The sequence below is a fragment of the Bactrocera tryoni genome, chromosome 5 (assembly GCF_016617805.1).
Source record: "Bactrocera tryoni isolate S06 chromosome 5, CSIRO_BtryS06_freeze2, whole genome shotgun sequence".
NCBI classification, from domain to species: Eukaryota; Metazoa; Arthropoda; class Insecta; order Diptera; family Tephritidae; genus Bactrocera; species Bactrocera tryoni.
In genome coordinates, this window is record NC_052503.1 from 79,330,150 (window position 1) to 79,344,255 (window position 14,106).

General features: G+C 32.9%; 1 long non-coding RNA gene across 1 annotated transcript in view; it reads right to left on the reverse strand.

Annotated features, from left to right (window-relative positions):
- LOC120777244 overlaps positions 1-14,106 on the reverse strand; it is an 86,086-nt gene that overhangs the window by 32,791 nt on the left and 39,189 nt on the right. The gene's annotated exons all lie outside the window — the stretch shown is intronic.

Sequence of the window (14,106 nt, forward strand, 5' to 3'; positions counted from 1 at the left end):
ACTTTTTTATATTTTTGTTGTATTTTTACAATTTTTTTATACAACTGCTTGAACTTTATTAATTTTCCACGCGAGTTTCACTCAGCTTTTCGTTTCGTTAAAGTTCGTTTGCCACAAATCCTTGCGTTTTTCGCTTGATTTTTCACGAAGTATTTTTCGACTTTAATTTTGGCTCTGCCACTCGCTCGTTCATTCGCCAACAAAAGCACCAAAAAGCCAGTTCAAAACCGTGCAACACACAGCAAAATGCTTAGACTTCGGCGTTTGCTCCTTCGTGTCGTACTTTTGGCGACTGGCGCTGCCTGTATGCGTCTGTTTTAGTCCTCTGACCGTTATTTGCTATTTTCGGCATACACCAGCGTTCGTTTAATTCGTAAAATTTGCACAAAAGCACATACAATTTACACGCAGCGCACTTGCCACAAGACCTGTGTATACTTTTTCCGGAAATATATACACTTGACCGCTGCCAATCAATTGTGTTCGTTTCGCTGGCTTTGCGCCACTGCCACACTGTTAAGTATACACATTTAATCAAATCAAATTAAATGCTAATAAATTTTCATTTGTGTTGCAAGTGTTGTGCACTCGCGGCGTGGCATTTATGAGAGTTCCAATTTGTGGATACCAAATAATAGGCAACGCGCACTTCGGCTGCTCGGCTACTGTCACGGCTGCTGTGCGTTTATCACGTGAAGTAAGCGTTTTTTGTTGTAATTTGTTGTTTAAGTAAAGACGCGCCCGTAAAATTTTGTCAGTTGCACACAATTATTATTTAGTTGGAATATTTTCGTAAAACTAAATAAAATTCACACACTTTTGTTTTATTTTGTTATTTTGTAATTTGTTTAACTTATTTTATGTTTCTTCTTCATGAGCAACGCGCTGGCACTTCACTGTATTCCAATTGTATTTTATATGTGCGAATAATGTTGCTTTTGCTCTGCGCGTTCGTTTCAACAACACTTAACACTAACGTTTACGTGTCCTACACATTGGCATTCTAATCGAAGACTGAACTGCTCGACGCACTGAGGCAACCTTTTATAGTACAAAGTAGCAGAGTCACAAAGTTACTGAGTGCCAGCGCATTGTGCGATGCCGAAGAGCGGTAGCAGAGTTGTGCGTGTGGGTTTTGTTTCGCCGCTCCTCACAACGGCAGCGCATAGCTGACATGTCCGCGGGTTGTATGCCTATTGAAGTTGTGTTGCTGCTGTGCGTACAAAATCAAGCAGGGAGCGTTTAAATTAATAATAGAGAGCGCGCAATGTGTGAAAGAGTGAGCGTTAATGCGGCACGGAGCGCAACGCCTTTGGTGAATTTTTATGGCAAAAGGACTTTGAGGACATACTGGAGCGATAGCGGCATGCTGCTGGCACTTTTAGTAGGAAAATGGTAGAGATATTTTCACTGAGTTGCGCTCAGCGCGAGAGAGCAGAAAACTTATTTACTTGGTAGGAGAGCATGTTCTTACTTTCAAGGCATTTTCAGCGCAGATTTTATGGCGCCAATTCGAATTTTTATAAAAAAAGTATTTATTTCATTTGGGTTGAATTTTTGTTCTTTTTATATATTTTTACATTTTTTAAATTTGTAGCAATATTTAAAAATTTATTGAAAAATATTATTATAATAATTAAAAAAATTAAACTATTGGAGTTATATTAAATAATACGTATTTTTAAGAAATATTTTTTAAAGATATTTTTGAATTATTTCGGTATCTAAAATAAACATAATTCAAAAAATACCATTTACATTAATTTAGTTTTAAGTACTAATAGTTTCCTTTGTTGAATTAGTTAGAAAATTTTTTAAAAATAAATTAAAATTAATAAAAATTTTAAATGAATTAATTAGTTAATTAAAATATTAATAATAATAATTAATTAATAATTAATTTTAATTTAATTTTTAATAAATTTAATTTTAATTTTAGTCATAATTTTTCCCCATTTAAAATTAATAATAAATTATTAATTTACATATTAATTAAAAATTTAAATTAACTAATTTATTTAAATTTTTTTTATTTAAAAATAGGTTAAATGAAGACTAAAAACGAAATTAAATTAATATATTCAACTAAATTAAAATTAATTAAATAATTTATTTAAATATTTTTATTAATTTTAATTCAGACTAAATTAAGACAAAAACTAAAATTAAATTAAAAATTGAAATTAAAATTAAATATATTATAATGTAAGTAAAACCAAATTTAAATTTAATATGAAACTTAAAAAAAATAAATAAAAATAATTATTAAAACTTAAAATAAAATTAATACGGAATTTTAATATAAAATTTTTTGTAATTAAAATCGATACTAAAATTTGAATTAGTAATAATTACCTTTTTATTATAAAAATAAACTAAAATTGAAATTAAGGTAAAAATTAATATTAAACTTAAAAAGGAAATTGAAATTAAGATTAAAAAAATTTAAATTAAAAAAATTAAAAAAAACTAAAATTAAAAATAATATGGAAATTGAAACTAAAATTAATTATAATTCAAATCAAATATTAAATTAAATTTAAAATCGAAATAAAAATTAAAGTGAAATTTAATATTAGAAACTCAATTAAGCACTAAAATTTAAATTAAAATTGAAATGGAAATTGAAACTAAATATAATTAAAATTAAAATCGAAATTAAAATTAATATTATAATTCAAACTACAATTAAAATTAATATACATATATGACCTGGTCTACGAAAAGGGAGCTAACGTGCGAAAACTAGTTTTCTGATCACGTGAAAAAGCATCTCATCTTCCATCCGAATCAACTAAAAAGTGAAAATTGATTTTTTGACACCTAAGCCCCCTCCCTCTTTCCGTAGACCAGGTCACATATAAAATTAAATGTAAATAAAATAGAGAATTAAGTTAGAATTAAAGTTACAATTAAAAATTCAATTATACACTAAAATTTAAATTGAAATTAAAATAAAAACTGAAATTAAAATTAAAACTTCACTTACTTAAAATGGAAATGAATTGAATTTAAATTAAAAATAAAGAACAATTTTAATTAAAATTAGACTGAAAATAAATTTAAAATATAAATAATACATAAAAGTAAAAGTAAATTTAAAATTAAAACTAATTAAAATACAAACTAACATGAAATTAAAATGAATTAAAATGGTAGCTTTAATATGCCTTCGTGTTAAAAGCCATTCACATGGCAATGCCCATAATAATTTATCAGTCAATCAATGTGAGAATGGGTATGTTAAGCTCCTTACCAAGCCGGATATTGTTCAAACCCCTCAACAGATGGTAAGAAAAGTAAATTCCCAAAATTGTGGAATTAAAAATTGCAACTATCACAAATAAGAAGCTTCAAATTGTTGTTGCTTCCATACATACATACATATATTGCCTCGAAATTAACTTATTTGCAATGGAGTACCTTCTATAATAGGGCTATATTATAAAAGCGTATCACACAGTCAAAATATTACATTTTTCAATTTTTGCCACATAATTCGGTAAGAATTTTAAAAGTTCTTGAAATTTTCCATAAACAATTATTAATTTCTGACACTCTTGTGTATAAAGGTATAAATTAAAAGCATTCTCAGAATTACTAATTAAACGTGGATACTAATCATTGAATTATTTCATTTCTGATCAAAAACCAATATTTTGAACGACATCTTTGCACAATTCAATACTCAAAGGCCACGGAACATCTTGACTATAATTAAAACTTGATTTCCACGAATTTTCTAATACTCATACTCATACAAACAAACCTTTAAATATGCGATATAACAACAACGCCTAATTAACTAGCAATCTAGGAGCATTATGTGCAATAATATCGGCTTGTGTGTGTATGTATGCCTGCTTAACTAAGAAATTCTTTAACTGAAGAAAATTCTTTATGTTCACTTGTGCTCTACAAATGCGCTCAGCTATGTTGCTGTTGACGAGCGTAAAAGAAATTACCCAAAACTAGAGTAGACTAAAAAACTGGGAAATTTTACTACAAGTAGACACGTTTAGACTCAAAATTCACATAAAATAAGCGGTATAAGGAGCGCTATTTTTATGCGCGCTCTCTTTCCCTCTCTCTCTCTTACACTCTAAAAATATAAAATTTTGTTGAACAATTTTATACTTTCAGCTAGAAGTATACTTTGTTGAAGAGCTGATTTCATTATATTAGGTGCTTGACTATGCATGCCTGTGTGTGTGTATGAATGTTCACATACACATGCACGTGCATAGTTTTACGTTGTGCGTTGTTAAAGTCACCATAAATACATTTATTCTACTTTGCGCCTGCTGAGTGCCTGCCAGTCACATACACATGCCTTCAAACATGCATACATAAGTATATGATATATGTCAGTGGATTTCTCAGTGTGTGTGTGCGCTTTGTACTAGTATATTGTGGTCTGCTTTTAGGAAGCCGCGTGACTTGTCAAGCAGCTGTTGTCATAACTGTGTGCAAGCGAAACTCACCACAGTTTCGCATGCTGACACACAAATACATCGAAAAACACACACACACACGCGAAAACTATCCTGCAACTATGAAGCATCATGAAAATATCAGTTTTATTTTTTCATGTTTTTCTTCGCATTTTTCGTTGCTCCTTTTAGCAGCAGCAGTCGTCGCACAGCTTGTGATTTTATTTCGTTTTTTTTCACTTACTTTTCTTAACAGCCAACTGTTTTCTTTGTTCAGAACCTGCTGGCTTTGCCTACTACAACGCTCGGCATGGCTTGCTATATTGTCACACATTTACAGCATTAGCTTGTATTGTTTTTGCTGCCTTTATATTATTGTATTTTATTGTGTTGTATTGCCTTGGCATCAGTCTCGAGTTTCACCAAGTGCTGCTGCTCCTGCTGCTACTCGTCTAGCTCGGCATGTCGCAGGCTAAGGCTGCTTGAAATACTTTGCTCTTGTGCTACTAATATTGTTATTCTAAGCTCTATTTTCATGTTTTCGTGTGTGCATGTGTGTATATGTGTGTTTGATATGGTTGGTCCATATTTTGATAATGAAAATCTATGTTGTCTATGGTTAAATATATTTATTAAAGTGAAATTTATACTTAAATATTGGTAAGAGTACATGCATGCGTAGCTGTATTCGTAAACCCATTGGTAAGAATGTAAGTGACTAGCTCAAATGCACTGTTAAGTGAATATGCTTAAATTTTTTGAATAAGATTAGTACTAATTCCCAAACTGGTCCTAATTGTATTATAAATGGTAGTGGAATCTTATATATTATTTTTATAAAGGAATATCAAAGAAATGATCCAAAAGTTCAAAAATATGACAAAAAAAATGCGACTGGTTACCACCTAGTTACATTAAGACTAGTTCAAAATGGACTAAAAATGGTTGAAATCATATACAGTGTTTCTATAAAGGAACATTTCAGAAAACTCACGCAACATATTTCTTTCAACTAGTTCACAACTAGTTCATAACTAGCTCAAACATTTTTTGGAAGTGGTATACTCGAATTATATTTAGTGTTTATATAAAACAAACGTCATCCAACAATTTAAAAAATCCGACAATAAAAACGTCTAGTTCCCAACTAGTTCAAAGTAGCCTATAGGTTATAATGAGTTACACTCAAACTAGTTCAAAATGAACTGGAATTGGTGTATTGAAACTATGTATTGTGTTTCTTTAACGATTCTAACATTTTAGTAAAATCCCGTAAAGTATTTCATTCGACTAGTTCCGAATTAGTTCATAACTAGCTCAAAATTTTCTAGAAATGGTATAATGTCATATGTAGTTTTTATAAGAAGGAAAAATACAGAAATCATCCAACAATTAAAAGAAATCAAAAAAATGCGTCTAGTTCCCAACTAGTTCAAAGTGGACTACAGGTGATGTTGGGAAAGCATTTGTTATTATCTGTTACTATAACAACCTCGTTTTAAGCAAACAACACATGCTTCTTCTATACGCATACAAGATCACTTTCCACTAGTTCTCAACTAGTTGAGATTGGACTTTAGCTGATACTAACAAAGCAATTGAAACTTGCCTTTAATCAGAGAATGTGGTAGAGATCTAGCTGTTTAGAAATGACATTTCCAACTTTCAAGTACTTATACTAGATATCTGTTTTTACTAGTTCTTAACTGGTTAAAAATTGCCTATACGGGATACTAACAAGCAACTTAGACTTGCCTTTAATCAAAGAAAATTGAATTGGATTAATTGCTATCGTTCTAAATATATCACGCAGATTATTGCTTACGCATTATAAGTATCATATACATGAACAGACATTTCGAAAAACCTCACTAATCCACGTTGCCACTGGGTAACTCCATATTTTTTGTCACCTAATAGTTCGTATATGCTTGTTAAAGGATATCAACTGGCCCGACCAAACACAAACTAGCAATAGATTAAAGCATACATGCATATACAGTTATGCGAACATAAATACCTAATTTTCCATGCCTTTCATTAACATCTCCTTGCCCTGTCGGCGGCTGCGAAAGCTCCTATTTTCCAGCTACTCGAAGTGCTTAGGATGTCATTTTGTTGCTCTCTATAATATAAGTGTATGTGTGTATGATGTGTTTGTAGCGTCATATATAAGGGCATTAGTATCCTTTGTGTCAACGTACAAGTGCTTGTAGCTTTTGCATGTTTATGCCGCATACACATACACTTACATGAGTATGTGTTGCCACTTGCATACCTTAATGCTGCGGAGAGTGAGCATTGTAATTATTTCTGAAATATATTGACCTCATTATTTCGTAGGTGCTTCAGCATGCCTTCGACAGATACAAAGTGTAACACTTACAAATGCATATACACAAATACACTTATCCTAATACTTACATACACTGAGACTAAAACATACGTATACTTATACTAATATATACATACTTATACAGAGAATAATGCAAGCTTTAAGCTTTTGTGTTCAAATATGATAGCAGCAGCAAGCGTAGATTTACACGCAAACACATGTTGTTGCAAATAGCTTATTTAGCTTGTGTGGCAGGCTGTATGTATATTTTTTTCTGCTGCAGCCTTGCAATACCCTTAATAATCAAAGGATACCACAGATATTTGCCGTTAAGTAGTGCTCTAGCTACCAGAATATGTACCGACTCGTATATAATAATAATATATGTATATAGATATATGTATTTATATATAGTATATATACAGTTTGCGGTTGGCACATTTCATAAACGCAAGTTTTCTTTGCTTGTGACTTATGTGATATCAAGTTTAGTGACCTAATATTTTTCTGCCAGCCACTTCAATGACTTTCATTTTCAACAATCGATTAAAGACTGTGTGTGGGTTGTGTGCTTTTAGCTTTGTATGTGTATAATTCTTGCTAATTTGGCACACATATGCAGAGAACTGCTTGAATATTGCTTTATTTAAAGCTGAGCCAATTGTGTTGTTATAAAAATGATTGTTGAAAATAGAAGTAAATGGCTGAATGAAATTTTTAGCGGCTTTAAACAAAACAAATTATTCATAATTTATAAAAAAATAGTTCAGGATCTAGGATTAGCATTAGTATGCAAAATCTGCTGTCTATTTGAGAATGCGTACTTTGAAGCTTAGATTTGATTAATTGAAACGAACTGAATTCTAGCTCTTTTAATCTCTAGCTAAACTCTAACACAAATTCAGCGTTCCAAAAAAATTGAAATTTTTTTAAACCTGAGATTTCACTATCGGTATTATTGAATCCAAATTTGTGATAGATCAGCCTATTAGTCTGAAGCTGAGGAGATTCTGCCGAAACTAAGAATACATCGTCACCTAAAATGCAAAACAGCGTAACATAATTTTTCATAAGCAATCACTAATATTGAAACAAATTTTCAGTTTTGGTTATAATATGGTTATGCATTGGTTATCATACATACCTACCTACCTATAAATTGGTTATATATTGGTTATAATATATGAAAACGATTTTAAATTCTTTTTTTTAAGGATACGTTGTTTAGGCTTTTAGGTGACCATATGTAACAGGTCACTTGAAAAGTCTTCGGCATTCCATGGTAAAACACTTTTTATTTAAAAAAATTCGAGCACTTATTCAACATAATTCAATTGAAGCGTGGTACACTGATTATAGCAACTTTTCGAAATCATTTTGATAGTACGATTTGTCTTTTGCTTCAAAATAAGCCTTCATTCGACGAAAATTCTTTAACAACGAACAAATTTTTGAGATCTGAGTACAGGAAATAGTCGTAGGGTTCAGTTCTGAAGAATGCAGTGCAGGCGGAAACAATTCGAAAACAAATAGATGGATTTTTGATATCGTCTTCACTAAATTGTGATACTACGCATTGTCTTCGTGAAAAGCACTTTCTTTTTCTTCAAATGCAGCCGTTTATCGGCAATTTCATCCTTCAAACGGTCGTCCAATAACGCTTTTTCAAGGTAGTCCATAAAACTTATTCCATGCACATCCCAAAATACAGACGCCATAACCTTGCCAGCCGCATGGTGCGTTTTCATCGTATGCAGTCAACTCGGCTGACTGTCGATTGGACTTCAGTGTGAAATGGTGGAGCCATGTTTCATCCATTCTCACATATCGACGCAAAAACTCGGGTTGATTACGCCTCAACATCTCCAAAAACTGCTCCCAATCATCAACTCGTGGTTGTTTCTGGTCAAAAGTGAGCTCACGCGGCAGATACTTTGCACAGAGCAAATCTCATACCCAAATATTCGTGAATAATATATTGTACTCTTTCAGTTGATGCCTTTAGAGTGTCTGCTATCTGGAACAACTTCACTTTACGGTCTACCAAAATAATTTTGTGGACTATGCTGATGCTTTCGTCGATCACAACCACTTTTGGACGTCCATTGCATTCACCGTCTTCGGTGTTCATTTCACCACGTCTAAACTTAGCATACTAACTCATGTTGTCGAAATTTCCTGGAGCAGTGTTCGGAAACTTGTCATCAAGCTAAAAACTATACTTCGGTGGAAACAGTACTGCTTTTAATATGGGTTAGTAATTAGTTTCTGGCAATATAGACTCCACTTTGTTGAAAAATACCATAAAAATGATTGTTAAAACTCTCATAAAAGAGTGTCTTCTTCAACATAGCGAAAAATATGTGTTCAGTGCAACTAAAATCCAAAAACTTTGGGTTTCTACTGAGCTCTAAGCTGTTTACTCGTTCTACAAGTCTTCACGTTGCTCATTTTGAGCATTGAATTCGAGTTTTGAAACTTAAAATCAATAGCTGAATGAGATTATTTTTCTGTTTCTGCGGAATTGAGGCTTTCAAGAGTAGAGCTGTAAAACAAGAGCCTAACCTCCTCGATGTGAGGAACCCAACACGTCGATGTGAGCTCCAGGGTTTGTTCCTAAATATTAATAGATATTTATGAAAAAAAATTCTGCAAGATTACTTCTACGAAAATTTAAGACTCGAAGGCCAATTCTTGATCTCTCAGCGGTACAGAAAATAACTAGTTCTTATGAGACTAGTAAAATCTCAAAAAAAAATTTAAGTGTTTCGAGTCATATTGAAAGAAGAATAAAAAATTCAGACCAAACAGCTAAAACTATACTGTTATTACTGAACAGTTAAAAAAAAAAATGTGAGGCAAGCTCTAAACTAATATATAACTTTAACCTTTCTGTTCACAAAATCGACCAACCGAGACTAAACCGCTCGGCTTCAGCGAAAGCTGCAACTACAAAGCAAAGCAATCAATTTGAAGCTACTTGAAGGCACTAAAGGTGCCCAAACTGATTTAATGCCATACACAAGACTGGCGTTAAACAGCCAGAGCGGCACACATAACTGTGTGTGTGCTTGCCGCTGTCATTTGTGGCGCATGCAATAAATCGCAGTCGCAATGGCGAGTTAAGCTTACAAGCCGAGCTGTTGTTGTTGGTGTTGGCGGTATGATGTTGTAGTTACGCTCGTATAGTTGTTGTTGAAAATAGTACTCCCTACTTGCTGAAAATCCGCAAAGGAGCATGTGACACTCACAATAACCATGCCACATAATGTACTCGGCTATTGTTGCTGTACTGCTTGTTGTTGTTGTTTGGCGTCTAGCGCTTTTGCAGCGGATCGCATGCAAAGTAGACCATAAACTATGCCACCGAAATGTTGTCACTTCCGCCCCGCATGCGTACTTCGGTAACAGCACATTAACATGTTGCAACAAAGCTGTGAACAGACGCATACTTGTAACGGTATACCCCTGCTTAGAGTGACACCATGGCTAAAGATGCATGCAGGACAGCGTTAGCGACTAACGTTTTCAAGGTAAACGCAGAATGCAAAATTTATGGCTGCCACTAAACTCTCGTTGCAACAAGTAAGCGGAAGGCCTTCAAGGTGAGCGCTTAGAACTTATAGCGCAAGATTTTTAATTCAATTCAGTTGATATGATCGACAGCATTTCTTGAATTGCAAAAATTAAATTACATAACCGTAGAAAGCAGCAATAATAAATTCAGGAATTTTGAGAATTTTTCAAAAAAAAAAAAAAATTCTATCATAAATCATAAAATCACTCACTTTACCAACAAAATATACTCAATCAATTGATTATGTAATAAATTGCATTACAATTTTGTGCGCTTACTAAAAATGCCAACTATTTGCGAACTAATCAAAATACATTTATGCAAGCGCACACATATGCAGACACATGCATACCAAGACACACACATACACAGCACATCTCTAGCTACAAAAGCATCATTGAACTGTCCATACATAGTAAGTGACCCATTAGTGTGCAAAAATCGCTTAATGCGTGACTACACAGGCACACAAACACAGCCGTACACACTTATACATACATACATATATCTATATGAACTCACAGATACATCCACATCAGGGTGGACAAAATAGTGTAACACGAAGAGGAAACATCGGAGACCCACAAAATATTTATAGGATTGACTGAGTCCATTTAGACATGTCCGTATATGCTGTCTATTGTTCAGAATTTGAGATATCGATCTGAAACTTTGCACATGTTCTTTTCTTACCAAGCAGCTGATCATTTGTCGGAATTGCCGGTATCGCACTACTATAGCGTATAGCTGTCATACAAACTGATCCATCTAAATCAAGCCCTTGTATGAAAAACTCTTTCATTTGACGAGATATCTGCACGAAATTCGGGAAAAATTATTTCCTAAATCAACCGCAGAATTTGCGTGGAAATGGTTCAGATCGGATCACTTTATCATATAGCTGTCATACAAGCTCAACAATTGTAAACAAGTACTTGTATGGAAAACCTTTTCAATTTACGAGTTATCTTCAAGAAATTTGGCCTGTATTATTATCTAAGACAATAATCTTATCTCCCAAGAAATCGTTCAAATGGGACCACTATAACATATAGCTGTCATACAAACTGCTTGGTCCAAGTCAAGTTTTTGTATGGAAAACTTTTTTAACTGATGAGATATCTTCAAGAAATTTTGCACAGGTTATTGCCTAGATTAGTCATACAATTTCCTTAGAAATGCTTCAGATCGGAGCTGCCATACAAACTGTACAATCGTCACCCAAAGCTTGTAAGAAATCTTTTGTTATTGGGAAGTTACATTTTGTCTTGTTTTTCATCAATTCGGACAATATATTCACGTTATGTAAAAAAAATAACAAAAATTAAAAAAAATTTTATAAACTTTTTTCTATACAATTTTTATGAACCACCCTAACCTTTATAGTATTGCTATCTAAACATGTTTAGATGTGTCTGAAATTGTGTTGATGTATTTATGAAATAACGATGAAGTCATGTCATGTGAAATTGAATTATCAACAACAACAAAAACATGCGCAACAACAAACAGAAATGTTAAAACAAAATAAATAAATGCCAAAAGCTTGTCCCACACACACACACACAATCGTACAGGCTTATTGCAACTAAAGCAACAAAGCATACAAACATAGCACAGCATAGCATAGCACAGCACAGCGGGCAATATGAAATATTATTATTCTAATATCAAATACAACGACAAGGCATAACAACTAGCTAAAACAACAAAAACGTTTAAATATATATGTACATACGTACATATATATGACAAATATGTATGTATGTGCACAAAGAAAACATTGTTGGACAACAAAAAGCGTTTTCGAAAAAAATCGATATTGTTGACACAGGCAGTGAAAAGCACATATACACGCGCATACTTAAAAACATGCCACACACACACTTACAACTTTTTATGTGCGTATATATTAGAAATTATTATTGCCCAGCTGTATGGCTATATGCTGCTTGTACAGCAGCTTATCACCGCTTTATTTATGAATTGTTAATCTTCATATATCCTTGTTGACTCCGTAGGGCGGCGGCAGGCAGATTTTTTCCATTAATAAATGACTTTATTTAATAATGCAATTTATGTAGCAAATATGTAAACAAACTTTGCTCTACTTTCTGCTATAAATTAAATATTCATTGGATTCTATGTTTAGATAAGCCCAAAATGAATTCAAGGTTTGCTGCCCTGTGAAAGGATATACTCTGTGCGCGCTATTGAGTATAGAAAATGCCATAAAGTAAAGGTTATAAAAATATATTTATTACTTTTTCGCTACTTTTTGATGGAAAATGTATTTTTGGAGTAAGAAGAATCCCAGAAGAATCTCCAGTATGTCCAGTTATTAACTCTTTGAACAATACTGGCACTTAAGAGAGTCTAGTTAAAGTAAAATACCAAGACTTCTCTCAGTTGTCATTAGATTTTTAAAAACTCACTATTTTATGAGAGAAAACATCGTTCCATGATATGGAGAATTCGCTGTACTAAAATATCATCTCTCCTCAACGACACTTCGGTATGAATATGAGTCTTACGAAAGCTTTTTTTTTAGTTGGGGCTCCTGATGAGGCAAATAATAGACATTCTTCCCAAATTTTCATAGCATAATGTGGAAATGGTGGATAATTTCATAAAATCACATTATACCGCATAATGTAGTCAAAAGTGGTGGAATGTGGTAGGAAAAGGACATGAAATCACATTGTACCTAGAAGTCTATTCACCAGAAATCAAGCTAAAATATAAAAGCTTGCAAAGATTGCACAGGGCCGCTCCTTCTACTTTGTTCTAGTAACCTTATAACTAAATCTACTTTCTTAAGCGGCTGTCTCTCGATTGGTAAAGTTTTATTTAACTCATGAGTTCTGAGGTAGAAATATAAATGCATCTTCATTGTTTGAGACCAAAACATACCAACGACTGGTAATATTCATGGAAAAGTTCATAAACTCCAATAATGAAAGCATGTTTAGTGTGTGAATATATAGAAGAAATATAGAGAGGAAACTATTGCTACTAGAAACGATCACTAAATTTTTCTGGTGGAACTAAAGCAGAAGTACCGAATTAAGCCACTTTTTTGATTGAAAGTTAAGCTTTTTTTGCGATATTAAAACAAAATACAAGCCAAATGGAAAAGTCCTCTATGAACATCAGCTTTCTACTAGCAAAAACGCACTGAATCAAACAAAAATCTGTTTCGGTGATTTATTTCTTTTTTCGCTAGCTTTCAGCTTGTCTGTCTAAAGGTATGAGAGCTAAGATGTTTTTGCCTTGATCTGGCGAAACCGGGTATTCGAGGAAGAAGTATTGAAACATTTCTATCTCATCTTCTTACAAACAGTTAAATAAGCTGGCTTCTAGTATGATATTTAATCTTAATCATTTGTACCGATCGGTCAATGCTCAGTTAGAACTTCTACCTTCCGAGAGTTTACAAGTACTCCTGATGATTTCTGATCGATAACTTGTAACTCATAAGTCTTATAAAGCATATTTCTTCAAGCAAGCGATATGATCTTTTATAGCCTCTAACTACAGAACTTTTCATTAGCTGATCTAGTCTGTGATAAATAGAATTTATGTTTAGGAAAGCAAATTTAAATTTTTTCCCGTATTGGCTCAACAATAGATTTAAAAAGAAACAGTTTCACACATCGAGTTTTTACTTCTCAGAAAATTATAGATTAAGGTTATGTGAATATACATATGTACATATATGATAATGAGGCAAGAGGATGAAGTCATGTGTAGAAGTTCAC